Source organism: Callorhinchus milii, unplaced genomic scaffold, assembly GCF_018977255.1.
Source record: "Callorhinchus milii isolate IMCB2004 unplaced genomic scaffold, IMCB_Cmil_1.0 Scaffold19, whole genome shotgun sequence".
Classification (NCBI taxonomy): Eukaryota; Metazoa; Chordata; class Chondrichthyes; order Chimaeriformes; family Callorhinchidae; genus Callorhinchus; species Callorhinchus milii.
In genome coordinates, this window is record NW_024704760.1 from 10,446,373 (window position 1) to 10,463,681 (window position 17,309).

General features: G+C 44.0%; 4 non-coding genes across 4 annotated transcripts; 2 read left to right on the plus strand and 2 right to left on the minus strand.

The window, feature by feature from the left end:
• Positions 1–70: 70 nt before the first annotated feature.
• Positions 71–142, minus strand: trnae-cuc. The gene has a single exon. It is a non-coding gene; the product is annotated as a tRNA-Glu (tRNA).
• Positions 143–1,001: 859 nt separating this feature from the next.
• trnaq-uug lies at positions 1,002–1,073 on the plus strand. The gene has a single exon. It is a non-coding gene; the product is annotated as a tRNA-Gln (tRNA).
• A 338-nt stretch (positions 1,074–1,411) lies between these two features.
• On the minus strand, positions 1,412–1,484 carry trnaf-gaa. Its single transcript has one exon. It is a non-coding gene; the product is annotated as a tRNA-Phe (tRNA).
• Positions 1,485–2,767: 1,283 nt separating this feature from the next.
• On the plus strand, positions 2,768–2,839 carry trnaw-cca. Its single transcript has one exon. It is a non-coding gene; the product is annotated as a tRNA-Trp (tRNA).
• Positions 2,840–17,309: the final 14,470 nt, after the last annotated feature.

The following is a 17,309-nucleotide window of genomic DNA, read 5'->3' on the forward strand; positions in this document are numbered from 1 at the left end:
GAGGACACGTTTACTTGTTTTTTCTACAAAGCGACTTTTGGATTCCAGTGGAAACAATAAAATAAAGTGCTTCCCTGACCGGGAATCGAACCCGGGCCGCGGCGGTGAGAGCGCCGAATCCTAACCACTAGACCATCAGGGAACACACTGGACAATGTCAGTGCTTCCAAATAGCACACGTTCCCTTCTCGCGTAGAGGACATCTCAAAGAGAATCCGAGTGGCAACACGTCTGAAAAACTTCCGTTGCTTCTCATGGAAAATAAAAATCATTAGTGAACATCGAGACACATTTTTTTTGACATATCAATTAAAGGGATGAGACGGAGAGAAAAAATGAAACGATTGAGAGTTTGTAATTGTTGGAGAAATCAGCATTGATAAGCAATAACACATTAGGCATCCAACGTAACTGAGGGTCATTATTCCAGGTTCAACCTGTAATTGTTAGAGGTGACCTTTTGACGATGAGAAGATAAACCGAGGATCGGTGCCAATTCAAGGCGACCGGAAAGGCCGAACGTCTCTGTTTAAAAAGAGAAATTAAGTTTCTGTGTGTATCCTGGCCAAGATCCTAGTCAATCCCTCGTGGTCGTTAGAGTAAATTGCTGACCCCGTTTCCTTAAGAAATACTTCCTCAAATAACTGGGAAAATCGATTGTCTTCAGATTCATCAACAGTTTTTTTTCGGACAAAAGTCCTGGTCGTCTATTAGCATTTTGAGCGTCGAGGGCATGTAGTTGACCTACAGAGTACTTCACGGCAGATCATAGTGTTTGCACATTGAGAACCAGGGGCGGCCAATCACTGGGACAGTTTATCCCGGACACCTTCGCTGTCCCTGTGGTACTATATTGAAATGAGGAACTCTGGTTGAACGGCAATCCTGACTGTTCAGTTGTGATGGCGGCTCTCAGTTAATAAAACCTCAACCAAACAGTCCTGTTCCTGAAATAACCCAAACACTTACAATCTTGGTTGAACCTAATTCCAGGAGTCACGGGTTCCATGGTGTAATGGTCAGCACTCTGGACTTTGAATCCAGTGATCCGAGTTCAAATCTCGGTGGAACCTTTTACTTTTTTTTAACAGTTTTTTTTCCCTGTAGGATTGTCCCGCAACAAGTCACAAAACTAATGAAAGTCGGGGTGAAAAAGTCCGATGATCCTCTCGAATTGAATGGTGTCTTAAATGACTGCAGGCCCTCACACCCTGGAACCCACTGGACAAGATCTAGGTTTTTGCCTTAATTTCAAGACTCAGCAGTTTAGAAATAACCAATTGTTTTGTTGGATTTCAATCCAGAGCCACAGCCACAGAAGTGTCAGTCGGAAACGTCTCCCACGTGGCCAGAGCTTCTCATTGTACGGCTGTTTGAGGCTCGAGTTACAATCACAATGAAGAAAAAAAACTGCCGAAACCCGGGATTGAACCAGGGACCTTTAGATCTTCAGTCTAACGCTCTCCCAACTGAGCTATTTCGGCCGGTGCTGAGTCGGGTGTTTCCTCTTGTTTTCAATAGCTCATAAAATGTGGTTTTGGAAGAAACGCCTTATTTTGAAACAGATCTGGTCACTCCTTTAGGGACTTTATCTCAACTCTGTATTGACCACAACAATTTACATTCGTACGCCACCCTTTCACGTGGGTGGGGGGGTGGGTGGGGGGGTGGGGGAATGAGGGAGGGTAGAGGGCAAGAGGGTGGCCAAAGGCACGGTCAAAGAGGAGGGTCTTGAGACGTGCCTCGAAGGTAGCAAGAGAGGGAGTGGGGCAAAGGGAATGTGGGATGGAGTTCCAAAGGATGGGGGCAGAGAGGCTGAAGTCCTGCCCGACCGGCGACGGACTTGCTACATCCCAAAGTACTTATTGGGGTTTACTTTTCAAACTCATTGACATAAGAACATAAGAAATGCTACGCGAGGAAGACCAAGGTCCATCTCGTTTGCCTTCCACCTTCCCGTTGATCACACGCACATATGTCTCGAACTCCCTATGTACTGTAGCCCTTAATGTTGTTTCCTAAAAGAAAACTATCTAATCTGTGTTAGAAGGAATAAACGCTTCCTGCTTCAGTTGTCGCCCGGGGGAGCCCGTTCCACAGATTTACTATTCCCTCACTGAAACCGTGTTTCTGTAGATTTGTTGTGAATTTGCCCCTCACCTCCCCCCCCCCCTTCAACCTCTGTTTTTACTATTCTGGACTAGTTGAAATAGCCTGTCGTGATCAACATTATCTCACTCCTTTAAATCTTAAAGACAATAAAATGGTATAAAGCTGTCTGACGCTGTGTGCAAGTATTCACGGTGCTCTCTGACCAGAACGCTGTGAGGTCTGAGAACCCAAAACTCAACCAATTTAGCAATACAGTCCACTTTGCTGCTTTAATTAGTATTCCTTGTGCAGCGTTTGACTAATCTGGCTCGTGTTTCGCTATTGTTTTGAAATAGCGGCGTTTAACTCACAGGACAGCAGGCATTTTGTCCGAGGGCAAATGCCAGAGAAAGAGGTTCGTCTGCGGTCAAAGCAAAGGAAGTGTAAGGAGACCTGTTTGAGGAGCAGTGCCCTTCCAGTGCGACGCAGCTCAGTAACTGAAGGGTGCGAGTGAGTGCCGGTCGCTGTCAGCTGAACTGTTTATTTGCCTGTATGATGAGGCCAGGGATCAATGTGGTTTAATGTGGAGATATCTCTCTCTCTCTCTCTCTCGTACCCGATGGCTTGTTTTCCTCGGTTTCTCTACACCTGAACCTGTTGTAGGAGATAATTTGTCGACCTCGTGGCGCAACGGTAGCGCGTCTGACTCCAGATCAGAAGGCTGCGTGTTCGAATCACGTCGAGGTCAATAATCTTGCTCCACCTTCGCACACAGAGGGATGGATTCTCCAGTGGTTTTGGGCCGCGATCTTCTTCTCATTTTAAAAATAAGAGGGCAAAAGTCATTTGGAAATAATTACCGTTTTATATTATATTCTGAACTTGCTGTGAAGAGTGAAGGCTAATCTCGGTCTGTCTGTGTTTGTTCTATCTTGCATAAACAAGGAAAAGGCTCAGGACAGTAATTGTCAGCAGGGAGCGTGAGAGGGAGAGGTGTGCGAGGACATTGACCTGACATGATCGAACTTAACTTTTATTTACAAATATTATCGTGCTCACAAGGTCTCTTCGCGGTTTGGAGAGTTTGCGGTCGAATGCAGGATCATTATGATTGTGCAAACTTTCACAACTGTACTAACAGGGTAAATAATAGTCGTCGGCAGGAAACTGCCTGGGAAGTTTCTCAAATGATTTCCAGTCAATCTGGACTCTCTTCTCTCTCTCTCGTCTGAAGTAAACGTCTCGCCTTCAAACAACACTCATTGGTGCGTAGCCCTAACACAGGAGAAAAAAAAATCCCAGTGGGGGTGGGGAGGGGATTTGTCCCAAATTTGTGAGAGATCCATGTTTTTCCGCTTCTGTTTGTGTTATTCTTTGATAATGGCAGTTATTTTTTAATATTTCAAAATTGCACATCGAAAGTACATCAGTTCTTGGTAATTTTTGTTTTGGCTTAGGTTCTTGTTGTAATTATAATAATAATAATCCTTGCATTTGATATCGCGCTTATCACATCTTTGAGGTGATTATTATTATTATTATTATCTCAAAGCAGAATGTACTGTAAAGTGTAGTGACTGTATATTTTGTGGGTAAAACTCGGCAGCCAATTAATTGCGCAGTGTCCCAAAAACAGTCATGGATTGAGTGACCAAATTATTATTTATTTTTATTTTTGAAGGATTACCGCAGGAAAAGTGATCGCCATTCGACTTGAACACTGAGTCAAAATGTTCGACAAAATGTCTTTTAAGATAATTTGTGATACTTCTGTTCGTCACCTCCCAACTCGACTTCTCAAATGACCTCCTTCCCGGTCTCCCCAGCTCCACCATGTACAGGATCCAGCTGATCCAACTCCACACCCCCATCACACCAGGTCTAACCAGGCTCCACTGGTTCCCTATTACCGAACAGATCGATTTCAAGATCCTCACACTCGTTTTGAAATCCCTTCATGCCCTGACACCTCACTACCTCTCCGACCTGGTCACCCCTCAACTCACAACTCGCTGTCTCTGTTCGACTGGCTCCGGCCTCCTGCATGTCCATCGTACCCTCCGTTCCACCTTTGGTGTCTGTACTTTTATACCCTAAAACTCTGGAACACTCTCCCTCTCTCCCTCCACCTTGCTGCCACATCTTCAGATTACAACTGAAGACCTTCCTATTTGACCGTGCCTATGGTCACCCCTCCCCCCAGTGCTCCATCACTTTCAAGTGCTCTGGGACGCGACCCTACGTGAGGGGGCACTATGTAAATGCAAGTTGTTGTTGATACATTTAGTATCGCTCAAACAAGTGCAAATTGCACCAGCTTTTGCTTACCTTCAGAATTATGAAGCTAAATATTGTAGTTCTGATTGCACGAGCTGCTGAACAGATTGAAGTCATGAGAAACCATTCATTTCATTGGTTTAAATTTATTGGGCCGCATTACATAGTTGACCTTCTATTGGAAGAATGCCTGATTGAATGCATTGGAATGATCCAACGCATCCCAGGTCCTCATCAATGATACAGTTTATTGTGGCTTGAGAATGAGACAGGAATTGAAGTGAATGGTCTCACTCATCATCAGAAATAATGTTCATACACACACGTTTAGTAGGCAATAACGCTTGGAGCATTAACTGCTTGTTATTCACCTCCCTTCTGAATGCAAAACAAGTTGAGACCAATTGTCAGTTTCACAACTAAGACCCCAAATTTCTCAACGCCTTTGCCTGAAGCCTTTGACATTATGTAACTGTGCATTCCTCAAGCTATTCAAATTTGAAAGCCTTTTGCAGTTTCCGAAAATGTGTCACAATCTGAGATTTTTACCACAACAACAACTTGCACTTGCGCTCTGGGACACTGCCCTGTTTGAGGGGCACTATATAAATGCAAGTTGTTGCTGTTGCAGTTATATTGCGCCCTCCATGTAGACTTTGCCTGCTTTGCCCCTTTCTTGCCTGTCTTCAGATCTCAACTGAAGACATTCCCCTTTCACAGTGCCCTCCCCCCACCCCCCCGCTCCCCAGCTCGGCGTCAAGCTCCACCACTGTTAAGCGCTTGGCGATGCTGCCTCATAAAGGGCACTATACTAATGCAGTTGTTCTCACAAGGATGGGATGCCACCAAGCGGAAATGGGGAAAAGAGGTGACCATAGGGACAGTCAAAGATGGAGGTTTTAATGCAGTTGGACAGATGGAAAGACAAGGTTAAAGCAGCTTTTCCAGAAGTTAGAGGGTACTGTTGCAAAGTCAATTACCAACGATGGATGAGTAGGGTGCTAGAGACACATAACAAGCCCCAGTTAGCCAATTGTACGTGACAAGCAGAACAGTTGAGCAGGAGGAGAGACAACAACAACAACTTGCATTTATACTGTGCCCCTCAAGCAGAGTAGGGTCCCAGGGCGCTTGAAGAGAGCAAGAGAGCTAGAGGGGTGCTGAAATCCTGAAGTGATTTGTAGTTGAGTTATTTTCGTGATCCTTAAATTAGATGGATATTCGGATCTCTAATTTACAATGATAGTACGGCTGAGAAGCAAGTGTGATGTTGGTGGGTGACTGAGTTCTCTTTACGATAATGAAGGTAACACCTGAGTCAGATCGCCATCATTTTGCATCTTGGCAAATTTTAAAAATTAGATTTAAGGGATATTTTGCTGCAGTCTTCAATTCCTCTCTAAATTTAGTTTGGGTCACAGCATAGATACAAGTGTTTGTTCCACAACTCAGTAATTGAAGCATCACTCCAGTTTCGTAAAGGATATATATCGGGTCGGTGTTACCTTTGTAATAAAAATATTTTGCTATGTGTCTATATACAAAATAAACAACATAAGTCATCCACAACAAAATGAAGCTTCCTGATATAGTGAACAGTAAAATGATAGATTTTCTTCGATTCTCTGCCTCTGGATCATTGTGTTTTTCACTGCTATTGTCTGTAACGAGTGCTCTGCGGACTCTGTTGGAGAGTAAAATGCGTCTGACTGTAATCGCATTAAACAACAAAATCAAAAAGAACGGGACAAAAGGGGTTAAAATGGCTCCGAGCCAGGAAAAGGATTCCCAGGCGCTGGAAGTGTAATAACTTTGTTTTGTCTTACAGAACCATCGGACATCGTTAATAATATACCAAGGTTCATATGTGAAGTACCAGGGAATGGTCCTCAGATACGTCAGTGCTGTAACCGTGGTTATCACTAAAACTGCAATGTTCTCGGTGCAGTATTTGGCTTTAAGTTTTTGACAACAAATGGCAACAAAGCGATCAAAGGTGAAACAGACGGTCAACCAGACAGCATTGTCAGCAGATGCAACAAGCAGAACTGTTCCCACAGAACAAGCCGGAGTCAGGTCCAGGAAACAAATGGGGAAATAAAGATAATTAATGCGAGTCAGGACCACATCTGTTATGACGACCAGTAGATCCGCAGCTGCCATGGCCACCAGGTAGAGAGTGATACAATTGGAGAGACCGCATTTTCCTCGGGAAAGGATGAGAATCGCCACCAAATTAACTGCGAGAAAAATTAAATTACGGAAAACAGGGAAAACGTTTGAGGTAAGGTTTCCCGGGGTAGCGGTTGGGGAATAATCCTCTCACTCGTGGACACAAATGTAAACGAAAGAAACATAAGCCATTTGTATTGGAGGGCAAACATTCCCAGGGATGGGAAATGGAGGAGATAATTGGAAACCAGAACGAAGTTAAGATGACTTCTTGCAGTTGAATCTGCTCAATTGTGAACTACACACATATCCTTGTGGATTTAACGCAGCTCAAGAATAAAGTTAATAAATGTGTAAGGAGCAACAATTAAACAAATAACTTGTGCTTAAAATTATTCCAATGATTAGCAGGCCCAAATCGTTACTAAAAATTTGTAAGAAACAACTTGGCCAGACACCAGAGATGGGCACAGGATCATTTCAGAATAAATAAAATCGAAAGGGTGACCCTTTTGTGTATATATTTTCCAAAACGGGTAACTGGATTCCGGACCGTTGCTGAGGAAGTCACCTTGTTTTCAAATGGAATTACATAGATCCATTTTATTGATCAGCGACATGACATCCTCCTAAATGCATCGCGCCCTGCTTAAGAATACCCAAACCAGACTCAGAGTTAAACATGTTACCACCCACACATAGAAACGTTGATGTCTGGAATGCAATCCGCACTCTCTTTTCTATTAGTGGCATGGGATTGTTAACAGGCAAATTAAACCTAATTTCAACATATCATCCTAATTATTATTTAATCCATTATTCTCGCCAAAAGTTCACATGTCCTGATTATATTCACAGCCTCTCATGCGGAACTTCACCAAGGCCTTCTGGAAATCTAAATACTTCGTTTCCTACCACTGTGCTTCTTTTGTCTACTATTTCAGTTACGTCCTCAAAAAATGTAATGCACTTGTTCGAATGTGACCTTCCTTTTGTCAAAAAAACAACCAGTCTGCTCTTAAATATATTCTCCTTCTTGTTAGAATATATATTTTTTGTATAATGTTAGAATCATAATAGATGTTGTGAATGGGTTAACTTTTACGTTAAGTGTGGGGGCCACCAGACTGAAACCCATGATTGACACTCAAGATCACGTGAGTGTCTCAAGGACAAGATGTGTACCACTGCACTGCACGTACGCTCGAGATAACAGAATGTCTCAAGGACAATGTGTGTGTGTGCTGAGGCACGTACACCCCATGAGGTGTTCACGTGAACCCAGCATGATTTCGGCCAGGTGACCTAATGTCCGCACCATGATTGGGCAGACACCAGCTTAATACACCGTACCGGACCAAGATCAGCGCCCAGGACAGTACTTATTGTGGATGGAAAACTGAGAGCTAGAAGGTAGAAGTAGACGACCACGAAGAGGGATTACGCGGTAGTATTGTTATGTTAGTGAATCGATTGGTTGTGCCTACTTGCCCACGTCCATCGGGAACTTGGACAGATCCTGGAGTTTAATAAACACCACTCTGGTTGCAAATGGTAGCTGTGTTCGATTGGAACTCGTATTTGCTTTTCTAACATTCTCCAAAAGAATAGTAACTTCATCTTTTATGATGGATTCCAAAAGCTTTGCCCACAACCGATGTTAAGATGCCTGGTCTGTCTTTTTCTGGATTAGCTCTATTACCCTTGTAAAAAAAATGGTATTACTTTGGGCATCTCCAGTCCTCTGGCACAATTCCATTCTCCACAGTGTTCTCAAATATATACACTGGAGCCTCACCTATCAGCTAAATTATTCTTGCAAAAGTTCTTATAACTTCAATTCAGATATCAGGAAATAAAATAAATATTGTAAAGTGTTCACTACTACAATACTAGGGCAAGAACATCAAAGTAATTTTACAAGATTTAAAGCAGTAGCTGTATTAATATTAATAAATTAAGATCTAAACAGTTTGTGGTTACTCACCAGAAACACCAATGAAAGCGAGAATCGGATAGTAAATGTACATTATCTGGAAAATTGTATCAGGTTGATATGCTTTTTCTGAGAAGCTGTGATATTTGTTCATTCTGAATGCAACACTGAGGACAAAGACTGAGAAGCATGAAGTCCACATTTATATAGCGAGAAAACAACTGAGACCATTCGGCTGATTACACATGCATATTAATCAAAGTCATTTGAATAAACAGGAAAGGGATTCTGTGTCATTTCAATAACAGGATATGTTGTAGATATCATAAAGAAGATATTTCTGTCTTACTAAATACATGTAACAGGGTCCTGGATGTCCAGACAACATGAAAAGCTCTACATAAATGTAATTTGTTGTATCATCCAAAGTGCTCAACTTCTTTCTTTACTGGGATTGATAAAAACTTGCTTGGATATTGATGAAAAATAGATGAATACATCTCCGAAGAAATGCTAAATTCAAGTTTTAAGATTTGTTTTGGCAGTATGTAAACGAGAGACCAGGGTTTAATTCCCAGCAGGGTGAAACCTTGGGCAAGTTTCCCTACTCCACATGCCAGATAATAATCCATCAAGAAGAAAAAAATCATAATTTGGTCACTCAATCCACAACTGTTTGTGTAACACTGCTGTGTGCAACTGGCTGCCATGTTTCGCCCACAAATATACAGTTAATTCACTTTAAAGTATATTCTGTGAAACGCTTTGAGATGTTTAGAAGATGTGAAATGGACTTTTTCAACTCAAGGATTATTGTTATGGCATAAAGTAAGACAAAACCCAGACATAAAGCTGTGTTCAAATGTAGGTGACTGCCAACCTCCCTGCGAAGATCAACCAAAAACATAGGAAACAGACTGGTCAAGGGACATTCCCGGGATGAGTGTAATAAGGGAGCAAAGTAGAGGAATTGAGGCAGGGAGTTCCAGAGATGAGGAACATAGTGACTGAATGCAAGGCCACAGGTGATGACATAGTCAAATGGTTACAGTGTGTATAACTCTTCTCATTTATTGAGAACAAGATGAATTATTCATTGATTTGCGTGCGTTAGCCACCCTCCTACCCGTACACTCTTTGCACTCCACCCCTTCTGATCCCAACTCTCTGCTCAGGTCCAAATCCCTGACTGTCCAGCGACTTAGGATGTCCTCGTGAAGTGAAAGGCGCTATACAAATGTAATTTGTTGTTATTGTGGTTGTGGTACAGAGGACCAAGCCTCTGTATTGTCAGCAATCAACTTAATGTCCAACAGGCAATCGGTCAAAACAACAACAATAAAACAACTTGCATTTAAATAGTGCCCCTCACCCAAGTTAGCATCCCAGAGCACTTGACATTGGCAGAGCATGACTCTGAGCTTGGCGGAGGGGGAAGTGACCAGTCGAATAGGAAGGTCTTCAGGCAAGACCTAAAAATAGGAAAGGAAGGGGCAAGGCAAGGATATAGGATGGATGTTCCAGAGTTTTGGCTAAAAGCGCAGCCGCCAATGGTGGAACGGTGGGTACAAGGGATATTCAGAAGGCTGGACCCAGTCGAGCGAAAGCATTGGGTTGTGGGTTAGTGGGATCATCCAGAACTCTGTAGCCCGTGTCCTCTCCCGCACCAGGCTCCATGACCCTATCACCCCCATCCTCACCCAACTCCACTGGCTTCCCATCACACTGAGGATACAGTTCAAGATCCTGATCCTCACCTTCAAAGCCCTCTATGGTCTTGCTCCCCACTACCTCTCTGAATTCCTAACCTCCTACCATCCCGCCCCCTCTCTCCGCTCAACGTTCTCCAGCCTGCTTCACGTTCCCGCCTCACTCGCTCCACTATTGGCGGGCGGACCTTCCGCCACTCTGCCCCCACCCTATGGAACTTCATCCTGCAGTCCCTCCGTCTCGCCCCCTCCCTCGCCACCTTCAAGACCCATCTCAAAATCCTCATCTTCGACCGTGCTTTCGATCTCCCTGCTTCCCCCCCTGCCCTCCACCCTCCCCCACTCCTAACCCCAGCTCGGTTCTGAAACTCTGTCTGTCCAGGGCCTTGGAACGTCCTCCTGACGTGAAAGGCGCTATACAAATGTAATTTTGTTGTTGTTGTTGTAAACAAGTTGGAGAGGTTGGGAAGTGCCAGGGATTTAAAAACGATTGTGAGGAGCTTGAAAACAGCAGTGATTCTGGAATTGTGTGTGTTAGCAGGGAGATAGAGTTAGGGGTCATTTGAATACGTATGGAAGTGAATCCCAGGTTTTTTAGCAGAAATTATTAAACTTTAATACTGTGAAATATGTGCTGCAGCAATATCCTATCATACACTTGGGATTCCTACGCCTTGGCACCTGCCAGTCTTGCCTAATATTCTCTGCTAATATGGAATTAATGAACCAGGGTGAATCCCTCCAGGGATAGATTTTGCATCACATATAAATGCATCTAAATTGTTGTTTTTGCTCTCAGCCACCTACCACTTCACAAACTATCCTCCGAATTACTTATTGTACTTTTCCACCAAGAAAAACATCTGTACATCTCATTGAACTTAATCCTCAGTTCCCTAAACAGAATGGTTTGGATCACTATAAAGAATCATATTAGTTATTGAAAGCATAGCATTCAGAAGAGCCAATCCCCTGGTGTGGGGGGTGGGTGGGGGGGGAGGGTAGGTAAGCGGGGTCACCTTGGAACTGAACTGCCTCCGAGGTGACATGACTGGCAATGGAATGTCGGAATCAAGTCAGCCCTCTGTGATGGTCTCCCATCCGATGCCTGAGCCAGACAGGTCCGCAGTATTCCAGGGCACTGCTGATGACAGCACAGCCCAGCCTGGCTCATCAGCAGGACTTGGAAGGGCAGACCAACAACAACAAGAAGATCACATTTGTATAGTGCCAGTCACTGAGGGCAGGGAATCCTCCCACTCAGCTCCTGTTAACCCTGCAAGCCAAAGTCCTAATGGGTAGGGTGGTCCTAGCTGGAGAAGCAGTGGGAAAGCTTGCCAGATAGCGCTTTCAATGACAAGCTATGCGGCTTTAGCTGGTTAGACTCCAGCAATTACCCCAACACACATTTGGGTTTCCCAAACCTTGGTTCCCTTCACAGGATGCACCCATCCATGGAGAGAGTGCGTATTTCATTCCAACAATCTGTCTCTGGGATTTATAATAATCATAATCCTTGCATTTGATATCACGCCTTATCATGTCTTTGAGATGTCTCAAACTGAATTGGCTGTATATGTTTCCATGTGTAAGTGGGATGCATGGAATTCCTAGAACGGTTTGCATACTCTTTCCGCATGTGTCAGACACCTGGCAAAATAAAATCCAAAACTTCTGAGGTTCTGGTGTCAGGCGCCAGCACAAAAGAAGGCCTTCCCTCCAAGGTCAGGGTCAGAGTCAGCTCAAGCTTCTTGAGGTCATCCACGGACCCGGCTGATTAAATAAAGAGCCATAAATGCTCAGTTGGGGGAGCATCGCACTGAAGATCTACAGGTCTCGGAATCAAATCTTGGGTTCTTACACATATCCAATCCTGAAAGCAAGAACTGGAACAGCTTAACCCGAAAGATGTCAATTAAATTAAATATGGAGTTTAATAAGTAAAAGTCAGTCAACAACAACTCACTTTTTACATACCCCCACAAAGGGTAGCGTCTCGAGTACTTGCTAGTGGTGGAGCACGACACTAAGCCGGGGGAATGGTGACCATATGGACGGTCGAATAGGAAGGTATTCAGGCCTGAGATGGGGAAGGAGGGGGCAAGGCGGAGGGATTGAAGGAGAGAGTTCCAGAGTATGGCGGCGTAATGGATCAAGGGTAATCTGAGAAACTCGATGAGTTTTATTTCGCATGGTCTCCTGTCAAAATTCTGCAGTTGCTATTAATGTAAACTGAATTTATATTTATATTTTAAAAATCTCCGGAAAACGGAACAAAACTGTCAAACATTAACACATTTGTAAAGGATGAATTTGCCTGTGTTGTGAATTTTGCTTTAATATTTTAAAAAATCAGAAAGAATTTAGTTTCTGAAACCTTGGCTCTTCAAACTTTAATGAAACCTATATTTGAAAGTAATGTGGTATCAAGTAAATTTGTCTGCACCCGGCCCACACACACCTCCACCAGCCGTTACACAACTGGCCTTGTGTACAAACACTGCATTAGACTGGGCGAACCCCAATTACCTAATAATAATAATAATAATAATCCTTGCACTTGATATAGCGCTTTTCACGTCAGGAGGACGTCCCAAAGCGCTTCACAGAACACACTGTAAAGTGAATTGACTGTATATTTGTGGGCGAACGCGGCAGCCAATTGCGCACAGCAATGTCCCACAAACAGTCGTAGATTGAAAATGACCAATTTATTATTGTTTTTGGTTTTGGAGGGATTATTATTGATGAACCTATTGAGGTTCGCACAGTGTATGTATCATTTGATTGCCCACATACTGTGCGCAATGTCTGAGCTACCCAAATATAGGTTTTATTAACCCAATTTCTATTATTTCTATTAAACTATTAATCTGTATTTAAAGGAATCAACATTTCCTGCTTAAAGTGTCTCCCTGGGGAGCCTGTTCCATAGGTTCATTATTCGCTCACTGAAATAGTGTTTGCATAGATTCGTTCTGAATTTATCCCTTCAATCACAGGCCATGTCCTCTGGTTCTACTATTCTGGACAAATTGAAACAGCCTGTCATGATCTATATTGTTTTGCCACTTTAGAATCTTAAAGACAGCGATCATGTCACCTCTCAGTCTTTGTTTCCAGTGTGAACATTACAATTTACTTAGTCGCTCTTCATAGACCAGTCCTTCCATTCCCACAATCATTTTAGTTGCCCTCCTCTGTATCTTCTCGATTTCTCCAATATCCTTTTTGTACCGTGGTGACCAGAACTGGACACAGTATCAAAGTATGGTCTAACCAATGGTTTATACAGTGGCAGATTGATTTTTTGATACATCCCAACTCACTGCCACAGAGCATTATTATTACCGAATATTTGTGGGTCACTGCTGTAAGCAATTGGCTGCCGCATTTCACCTACAAAATATATAGTCAAGTCACTTTACAGTATAATATTAATAATAATAATCCTTGCATTTGATATAGCGCTTTTCACGTAGGGAGGACGTCCCAAAGCGCTTCACAGAACACACTGTAAAGTGAATTGACTGTATATTTGTGGGTGAACGCGGCAGCCAATTGCGCACAGCAATGTCCCACAAACAGTCATAGATTGAAAATGACCAATTTATTATTGTTTTGTTTTGGAGGGATTATTAGGCTCTGTGTGGAGTAAGGAAACTTGCCCAAGGTTTCGCCCTCTGCCTGGAATTGAACTCAGGTGTCTCACTTGCAAAGCGAGTGCTCTAACCACTGAGCTACAGGACTCCACGAGTCATGTTGTGACCTGCTATGAGTGGAAAGTGGAATGGTTGTGTTGTTTTGTTGGAAAAGATTTTGGAAGGCGGGTTATTCCAAGTACCATTGTATTATTCACCAGGGGGTCCTTGCACCAAAGGCTTTGTTGTATAAACAAAATTTGCTCGCCGGGAATTACGTAACTTTTTTTGATGAAGATGCAAATATGGAAGGGGAGTTACTCCTCCATTGCAATGTTCGTTGGCTATCAAAGTAAAGGCTCTTGGAAGATTTTGGAATTTAAAAGAAAAAAGTGCTTACGTTTTTGGAGAAGGGAGAACTTCTTGAAGACTAAAAGTTCCTACAAGACAAAGACTAGCTCAGTGACCTTGCTTTCCTTATGGACATTACTGGGCATTTTAACAGCCTCAATGCATGCTTGCAAGGAAAGGATTGACTTTTTCCAACTCTGTTTAACTTAACTTCAGTTTTCAAGGCCAAACGTAACCTTTTTTTTTGGCATGTTTTGTCTCGAAGAAAACTGGATCACATCGTTCACTTGCACCAGCTAAACACTGACAGTAACGTCAGGATCAATTTCGAAAAAGATGAGAACGTGATTTCTTCACTAATTCTTTCCTTTGATGCCTGTTTTGAAATTTTAAAGACAAAGACAATTTTAAAGGCACTTTTCATCAACCCTTTCTTTCAGACACTGCGGTTGAACATTATCCACCAGAAATACAGTTGGAAATTTTGGAATATTAGAATATATAGAGGTATCACTGTTAATATCAGACTATATAGAGTTTGGCTGTGCTGTCATCTGGAGTCCTGTAGCTCAGTGGATGGAGTACTCGCCCACAAGCAAGAGGTCCTGGGTTCAACTCCTGGGCAAGATAAAATCTTAAGCATGTTTCCGTACTCCACACCCCTCTGTTTACCTAGCAGTAAGTAGGAACCCGGTTGTTAGTCGATTGGCGGATCGCTTTCTAATACCTTCAAAAATTTAAATAATAATTTGGTCACTCAATCCACGACTGTTTGGGGGACACTGCTGTCACGTTGGGGACAGTTCAGCTCCAAGGAGACCCCACTTACATCCTCCTCCCCAAGGAGGATAGTCACACGTTGGTCACTTGGTCGACAAGCGTGGGTTTGAGGCCTCACTGGCTGGAGAGTAGGTACCAGAAAACACCTGTGAGCTACCAGCCAAGTATGAAGTTCGTGAGAGCACTGCCACCACCTTCCTGTCCACAGCTAGGGCACACGTCCCTTCCCTTTGAGCAATGGTTCCACTAGTTAGAGATGCAGGATTTAAGCAACAGCTGCTTGCCTTTCTACAGGCCATTCAAAGTGGATTCCAAGCACCGGATATTCAAACGTGTTTTCACAAGCTCGGACTCAGCGCCTTCCAACAGCTGTCACCCTAAGCTTCAACAACTTTTTATACATATTTACATAGCGGCCCTCACATAGAGTAGCATCCCAGAGCACACGGCAGTGGCGGAGAGGTAGGAAGGTGCCAGGGCATGAAGGGATTTGAAGACAACCGTGCAGATCTTGAAATTGATCCGTTCGGCGATAGAAAGCCAGTGGAGCCTGGCTTGAACTGGTATGATCGGGGTACAGAATTTAATGTGGGCAGCAGAGTTATGGATTAGTTGGACTTTCTCAATAGTGGAACTGGGGAGACTAGCTAGGAAGGCATTTGATGAGTCGGCAGGAGGTGATGAATGCATGGATGAGTGTTTTGCTGTGTTTGAGGTAAGGTATGGTCAGGGACCGGATTTGAGTTGGAAGTTTCTTCATCAGCTATCTAGCGGACATTACCTTCAGTGTGGTGGGAGGACCTTTACATGACAGTTTATGACAGTGCACACTTTGGCTCCCGCCGATGTCATCTGTCCCACGGTTCCGACCTCAACCTACCCGACCTGAACCCGTGTGCAACTTAGGCATCAGGTTCGATCCCCAGTTGTCCTTTCTCCCCCCACATCCGGTCCCTGATCAGCACCGCTTTATCCACCTCCGCCGTCTCCGACAATACCTCACCCCAAAAGCTGCCGAAACCCTTGTCCATGCCTTTGTCACCTCTCGGCTGGGCTAATAACCTCCTCGCAGGTCTCCCCTCCTCCACTGTTCACAAAATTCAGCTCATTCAAAATTCCGCTGTCCGCATTCTCACCCGCACCAAACTCTGTCCCCGATTACTCCAGTCTGCCAAACTCCACTAGGTCCTATCACAGAGCAGATCCTTCAAGATCCTCACTCGAGTGTTTAAATTCCTCCATTCCTTGACACAACCCCAACCTCCTTTTTCCCCACAACAGCACCCGCTGCCTCCACTCTATTGGGTCCGACCTCCTCTGCGTCCCCCGAATCCTCCACTCCACCATCGGCAGCTGTGCCTTCAGCCACTATGCCCTGAAACTTTGGAGCCGCCTCCCTCAAACACTTGGCCTCGCCCTCTCCGTCTCCTTCTTCAGGTCGCGCCTGAAGACTTTTCTTTTCGACTGTGTCTATGGTCACCTTCCCTCTCCCCCTGGCTTGGCCTTAGACTCCACCATTGTTAAGCGCTCTGAGATGCAGCCCAGCGTGGAGAGCGCTATATAAGTGCAAACTGTTGTTGAACGATATGCCAGCCACCTTGAAGATCTTGAGGTCCAATCCAATGCCACGTACTCAACACCAGCTGCTTAATCCAGGTGTTGGCAAATAGACATACCTGCTGTGAAGCCACCTCCACCTCCAGGGAGCTTAGCAGTGTAACAGATCAGTGTAGGTCGGAACCCTCCCTCCCTGCAGCTTCTTCCCATGTTTGCCACAAATCCACCTCACTGCTTGATCCTGGACTTTGCAGAAGGGGAGGAAGGAGCCTCTCCTCTCAATTGGAGTATTGGATTGTTGGAAATCAAATAGAAGGTTGACTTAACACACCAGTGTTGGGGATTGAGAAGAATTACATGGTGTTAGAAGTCAAATCAAACTTGGACTGGAACGAAAAGATTGAACGTGGACTTTGAACAACAGAAAATGAATTTGGGAACAGGAGAATGGAACGGCATAACAAGGTGTGTGCAAACACCACCTCCATTGGAGTTGGGGGCAACCACAATTCGCTCCTGGGAAGGAAGACCAGGTTTATGGTTGGAGAATTGGAAGCTGAGAATAAAGGAATAACTTAATACACCAGTGGTGTGCATTGAGAATCATTATAAATTGTCTGAAAGTAACGTATGAGGATTAATAGACATTAATCCTGTCCTGTTAGACCATAAAACCATAAGACGTAGGAGCAAGAGTAGGCCATTCGGTCCCTCGAGCCTGCTCCGCCATTTAATAAGATCATGGCTGATCTTCTAACCTAATTCCATTTACCCGCCCTACGACAATGCACACCC